Genomic DNA, 7,147 nt, shown 5'->3' with positions numbered 1-7,147 from the left:
TAGATCTGTTTTGGAAGAGTGCTCCTTGGAGGCCAGGATGGCTAAGCTTCGTCTCTCATACTTTGGACATATTGTCCGGAGGGAACAGTCACTGGAGAAGGATGTCAAGCTGGGTAAGGTGGAGGGTCAGAGAAAAAGAGGAAGACCCCCAATGAGATGGATTGGCCAGGTGGCATCAGTGATGGACTCAAGTGTGGCAGCAGTAGTGAGGTTGGCCCAGGATCGGACATTTTTTTGTTCTGCTGTGCATGGGGTCTCTATGAGTTGGTTCTGACTCGATGGCACCTGACAACAACAACAACAACATGATGTTGTTGAAAATACCATGGCTTGAGTCAGGTACACTTTAGTCCTCAAACTGATATTTTTGCTCTTCAACACTCTGGAGAGGTCTTGTACAGCAGATTTGCCTTATGAAATACATCATTTGATCTCTTGACTGCTGCTTCCATGAGTGTTGTTGGTTGATCTGAGCAAAATGAAGTCTTTGACAACTTCAATCTTTTCTCCATTTGGTGGTGGTAGTAGTGGTGTGCTGTGGAATCAGTTCCAATTCATACTGATGCTGCATAAGGGTTTCCAAAGTTTTGAATCTTGACAGATGCAGAAAGCCTCATCTTTCTCCCATGGAATGGCTGGTAGTTTCGAACTGCTGACCTTGAGGTTAGCAGCTCAACTTGTAACCACTATGCTACCAGAACTCCTTTTTCTCTATTTACCATGCTGTTATTTCTTACGCCAATGGTGAGGATTTTTTTTATTTTCTTTACATTGAGGTGTAACCCATAGTGAAGGCTGTGGTCTTTGATCTTTAACAGTATTTTAAGTCCTCTTTGTTTTCAGCAAGCAAGTCTGTATCATCTGCATATCACAGGTTGTTAAAGAGTCTTTCTCCAGTTCTGATGCCATGTTTTTCTTCATACTGTCCAGCTTCTCAGATTATGGACTCCTCACCACTGGACCAAAGACAACATCCATATAAGTAGAGAGAAGACTGAAGTTGTCAAAGATTTCATTTTGCTCAGATCAACCATCAACACTCATGGGAGCAGATGTCAAGATATCAAATGACGTATTGCATTAGGCAAATCTGTTACACAAGACCTCTTTAAAATGTTGAAGAGCAAAAATGTCAGTTTGAGGAGTAAACTGTGCTTGACCCAAGCCATGGTATTTTCAATAACCTCATATGCATATGAAAGTTGGACAGTGAATAAGGAAGACAATAGAAGAACTGATGCATTTGAGTTACTGTGTTGGAGGAGAATATTGAAAGTACCATGGACTACTAAAAGATCAAACAGATCTGGGTTGGAAGAAGTACAGCCACATTGCTCCCTGGAAGCCAGGATGGTCAAACTTCATCTCTCATATTTTGGACATTTTATCAAGAGGGACCAGTCCCTGGAGAAGGATATCATGTTTGATACAATGGAGGGCTGGAGAAAGAGAGGAAGATCCCCAGTGATGTGGATTGACACAGTGGCAGCAGCAATGGGGTCAGGTATAGCAAAGATTGTGAGTTTGATGTAGGACTGGGCAGGATTTCATTCTGTTACACATAGAGTCACTGTGAGTGGGTACTGACATGATGGCACTTAACAACAACATAGTATTCAAGGTAGTAAATGATGATGAGTTAAATGAAAGGACTGAGACTATCATAGAAGCTCCAGTTAAGCTATTGAGTAACAGAGTAAAATTGAAAATATCTGGCCTAAGTTACCATGTCTACATATTAGGAATAATAATCATCCCTGTCTTGCTTTAACACAGGTGTGAAAAATCACATACTCTCATGCTCTGAAGGATATAAATCATTACTGAAATGTCTATTTTCATTGCAGTTATGTTTAATCATCCCTATGAAGGAGCTCTGGTAGCATAGTGGTTACGAATCGGGCTGCAAACCTTAAGGTCAGTAGTTCGAAACTACCAGTCACTCCACTGGAGAAAGATGGGGCTTTCTGCTCCTGTAAAGATTTACAGCCTCGGAAACCCCGTACAGGGTTGCTATGGGTCGGAACCGACTCGACGGCACTTAACAACAACAACAACATGCTTATACCGTTGTTGTTGTTAAGTGCCAAGTCAGTTCCAACCCACAGCAACCCTGTATAGGGTTTCCAAGGAGCCACTGGTGAGCTTGAACTGCAGTCAAGCGCATTAACACACAGCACCACTCTCCTTGTCTAACTCTAAGTTTGTTACTGTTAACTACCATCGAGTAGGTTCTGACTCATAGCGATCCTGTATAGGGTTTCCAAGGAGTCACTGGTACATTTGAGCTGCTGACCTTGCAGTTCAAACTGACCTTTTGGTCCACTGCATTAGCCTACAGCGCCACACCAGAACTCCACCTTTAGTTAGACAGGAATAATGTGAGGTTGATACAGCAGTTAATGGTAGGAAGCTTTCCTAAGGATATTCATTCTTCCCCTCTTCCGTTATACTGCCCTCAGTGGCACATATTGGTTCCTGGTGTGGCACTGTGGGCTAATGGGTCAGACTGAAAAGTCATTTGAGCTGTAAGGTCAGAGGTTCAAGTTCCCCAGCTGCTCCTTGGAAACCCTATACAGGGTCTCTGTGGGTTAGAATTGACTCGACGACACTTAACAACAACAACAACATGGCACATGTCATTTCACTACGTGAGATTACAATAATCATGAGCACCTGTATGTCTATTTTTGGTTTTAGCTGCTATAAGAACCACTGATCCTGTATGTCAGTGTGGTACTGTGGGTTAATGCACTAGACTGCAAAGTCGGTTTGAACTGCATGGTTGGCGGTTCAAGCTCATCAGCCGCTCCTCATAAACCTTATACAGGGTTGCTATGGGTCGAAACCAACTCAGCAGCACTTAGTAACAACAACAGTATGCCGGTTAATTATTACTTGCCTCAGACATCTTCTGTTGAATCTAACATCCTGAGTGATTTTCTAAAAATAATTTCATATTTTTAAGTAATTTAAGATTCAAATAAAGTTGTGAAAATAGTACAGAAAAATTTCATGTACCTTTCATCTAGTTTCCGCAAGAATAATATATTATGTAAACTGTAGTAAATTGTCAAAACCAGGAAATTAGTTTTGGTAAAACACTATTAACTGAGGTAAAAAGGTAGAGAAATCATTTGGATGTCACCATTTTCGCATGCACTTGTGTCTGTGTTTGTGTGCTTCTATGTACTTCTACCACATCTGTTAATTCAGAAAACTATAACCTCAGTCAAGGTATGAAACCGTTCAGTCACCACAAAGGCAGAGACCTGGTGTGGCACTGTGGGTTAATGCACCAGACGGCAAAGTCATTTGAATTGCAAGGTTGGTGGTTCAAGCTCACCAATCGCTCCTTGGAAACCCTATACAGGGTCACTATGAGTTGGAATCAACTCGACGGCACTTAACAACAACAACCACAACCACAAAGGAACTACTTTGTGTGACCCCCTTAATAGCCACACCTTTCCCTGACCGCTTAATTACTATCAAGTCAGTTATGACTCATAATGACTCTTTGTTCAGGGTTTCCAAGGAATGGCTGGTGAATCTGAACCATTGACCTTGTGATTAGTAGTACAGTGCTTATCTTACAGCACATTGCCAGGACTCTATTGTTAAGTACTGTTGATTTGGTTCCATCTCATAGTGACCCTGCATAGGGTTTCCCAGGAGCTGCGGGTGCATTTGTACTGCCAACCTTGTGGTTAGCAGTCCAGTGCTTATCCTACAGTACCACACCAAGATTCAGGGGATCCATTAGTTAAAAAGAATTAATATAGCAGATATGGGTGGTTGTAGCCATTTCTAGTAATTGTTGTTATTGTTAAGTGCCATCAAGTCAGTTCCGACTCCTAGCAACCCTGAATAGAGTGTCTAAAGAGCAGCTGGTGGGTTTGAACTGCTGATCTTGTGATTCACAGTCCAGTAATGATCCTACAGTGACACATTAGGAGTCCATTCCCTGACCATACTGATATGTATTTGCATCATTATAATATTGTCACTGAACAAATGTCATATAAATGGAATCATAGACTATGTAACCTTTAAGATTGGCTTCTTTTTCACTTAGCATAATGTCCCAGGAAGTCCTGGTGTGGCAAGGTTGGTTTGAATCTCAGTCAGCAGTTCAAATTCACCAGCCACTCCTCAGAAACCCTATAGATGGTTGTTAGGAGTCAGAACCAACTTGATAGCACACACCAACAACAACAACAATGACCCTGGGTGGCTGCACTTATCAGCAATGCATTCTTTTTTTATTGCTGGCTAGTATTCTATTGGAGTCCTTGTGTGGCATTGTGGGCTAATGCACTGGACTGCAAAGTCAGTTTGAATCGCAGGTTGGCAGTTCAACCTCACCAGTTGCTCCTCAGAAACCCTTTAAAATGTTACTATGGGTCAGAATCGACAAGACAGCACTTAACAACAACAACAGTATTCTATTGTGCCACCACTCATCTGCCAGTTTGTCACAGTGTGGTTACTTGTATGGTGCTGTGAAGCTGGAAACTATGCCCCTGGTATTTTGACTGCTTGCAGGGTCACCCAGGGTGGACAGGTTCCAGACTAAGAATAGGAAGGAGAGTCGGACCACTTCCAAATGTGTAGCCACAGAAAACCTTATAAATAGCAGTGGGACACTGTCAGATAGAACCAGAATATTGAATACTGAAACATGATGAATAGCACCAGAATATTGTCAGATATATGAGTTCTGGTGTGGCTCTGTAAGGTGAATCATTGGACCCCAAGGTCAGTTTGAACCACAAAATCAGTGATTCAAATTTACCAGACACTCCTTGAAAACCCTATACAGGGTCGCCATGAGTCAGAACCAACTCAATGACACTTCACAACAACATCCACAATTGTCAGATATAGTGCTGGAAGATGAGTCAAAATACAACAGGGGGAAGAGCTGCCTTTACAAAGTAGAGTTGACTGTGATGATGTGAATGGAGTAAAGCTTTCAGGACCTTCATTTGCTGATGGGGCACAACACAAAATGAGAGGAAACAGCTGCAGATATCCATTAATAATTGAAATATGGAATGCATGAAGTATGAATCTGGGAAAATTGGAAGTTGTCAAAAATGAAAAGGAATGCATAAAGATCGATAACCTAGGCATTAGTTAGCTGAAATAGACTGGTATTGGTCATTTTGAATCTGACAATCACACAATTTACTATGCTGGGAATGACAAATTGAAGAGGAATGGTATTGCAGTCATTATCAAAAAGAACAAATCAAGGTCTATCCTGAAGTATCATGCTGTCTGTGATAGGATAATATTCATATGCCTATGGAAGACCAGTTAATACCACTATTATTCAAATTTATGCACCAACCACTAAAGCCAGTGATGATGAAATTGAAGACTTCTACCAATTTCCTCAGTCTGAAATTGATCAAATATGTAATCAAGATGTATTGATAATTACTGGTGATTGAAATGCAAAGGTTGGAAACAAAGAGGAATCAGTCATTGGAAAATACGGCCTTGGTGATAGAAATGATGCTGGAGATTTCATGATAGAATTTTGCAAGACCAGTGACATCTTCATTGCAAATATCTTTTTTAAAGAACATAAATGATGACTGTACACATGGAACTCACCAGATGGAATACACAGAAATCAAATTGACCATATCTGTGGAAAGAAACAATGGAAACGATGCATATCATCAGCCAAAACAAGATCAGAGGCTGCCTGAGGAATAGACCATCAATTGCTCATATGCAATTTCTGGCTGAAGCTGAAAAAAATTAAAGCAAGTACTTGAGCATCAAAATATGACCTTAAACATAGTCCACATGATGTTAGAGATCATCTTAAGAACAGATCTGATGCATTAGTCACTAATGACAAAAAGACCAAAAAAAAGGGGGGGTTGTGGGGAGACATCAAGAACATCATACAGGACAGGACCTTAGTAGAATCCTGAGCCTCATCTAGAACCATCTAAGGTGGGACATTCCCATTAGAAAGGATAAGCAGACCAGTTTAGAACAGCTAAAGCAATATAAGATACATCTTTAAAGAAAGATCAGCAGGAAAATCCAAAACAAAAATGGTATTATGATTGTCTACTACAAGAACAAGCAAGTTGTTCACTGGGGAGCCATCAAGGCAAGCAATCAAGTCCCTTCAGGACAAACCCCTCACCCAGACTGAAACTCAAAGGGAACACATGAGCAAGCATGTAAGTTTTCTGGCAACCATGATGGTCTACTGGTGAGTGGAAGTGGGGGAAAGACAGCAATGAAGATATGGTATGAGTTCAACCACAGTCCATTGACCCCCATAGACCTGGGGATGAGCGAGAGAAGAGGAAGGGCTAGTTGGTCCGAAGTATGGTGAGATCTGGGGACATAGCCACGAGGGCTAGAGCTGAGAGTGAAGCATCCAGCTGATATGAAGTGAGGGAAGATGCACAAGAACTCCCAAACTTGCAGATAGTACCCATGTGATGTAGCTTTAATGGCTTGATGATTACAACTCAAGTAGAAGAAGGTTAAAAAAAATTGATAAAGGAAACAAGTATAAATTGCTACAATCAGATGAACTTGACCTATACTTATGGATATAGTAGCTCAGAATACCAACTGAAAGGGAAGGAGTCTTCATCGTATCCTCTCTGTATGCAGGGTTGTTAGGGATGGGCAACTTAGACACTGGTTACCTAAAACAGGTGGGGGAGCTATAAAGGCACAAAGTGACTGGCTTACAAGTTTCAAGAGGGAGTTTAATTTCAGAGTGTGCGGGGGGGAAAGTAGAGTCCCCACTGAATAGTTTTCATCTTGTCTAGATGGGTGTGGTAAATGGAGATGGGGATAAGATTCTTATGATTCAATAGTGAGTAATTGTTATCATGACTAATTGTCACTGTCATACAGTAAAGGTAGAAGTTTTGTAACATAAAGGGGGGAGTAGTTAATCTTTCATCACAGGAACAGAGGACCCTACGTCCATCAAGGGAGAAGAACACCAGCCAAATATGGAACTATATCCAGAGAAGCAGTGACACCAGAGATGGACACAGAGATGAGGACATGGAGAGAGAAAGCATCTGAGGACTCTAGACTCACGGAAAGAGACATGCTGTGTGCTGGGAGTCAAGAGGCAGGCTTGCAG

The sequence above is a fragment of the Chrysochloris asiatica genome, unplaced genomic scaffold, assembly GCF_000296735.1.
Source record: "Chrysochloris asiatica unplaced genomic scaffold, ChrAsi1.0 scaffold00054, whole genome shotgun sequence".
Lineage (NCBI taxonomy): Eukaryota > Metazoa > Chordata > Mammalia > Afrosoricida > Chrysochloridae > Chrysochloris > Chrysochloris asiatica.
This window is presented reverse-complemented; position numbering follows the sequence as displayed.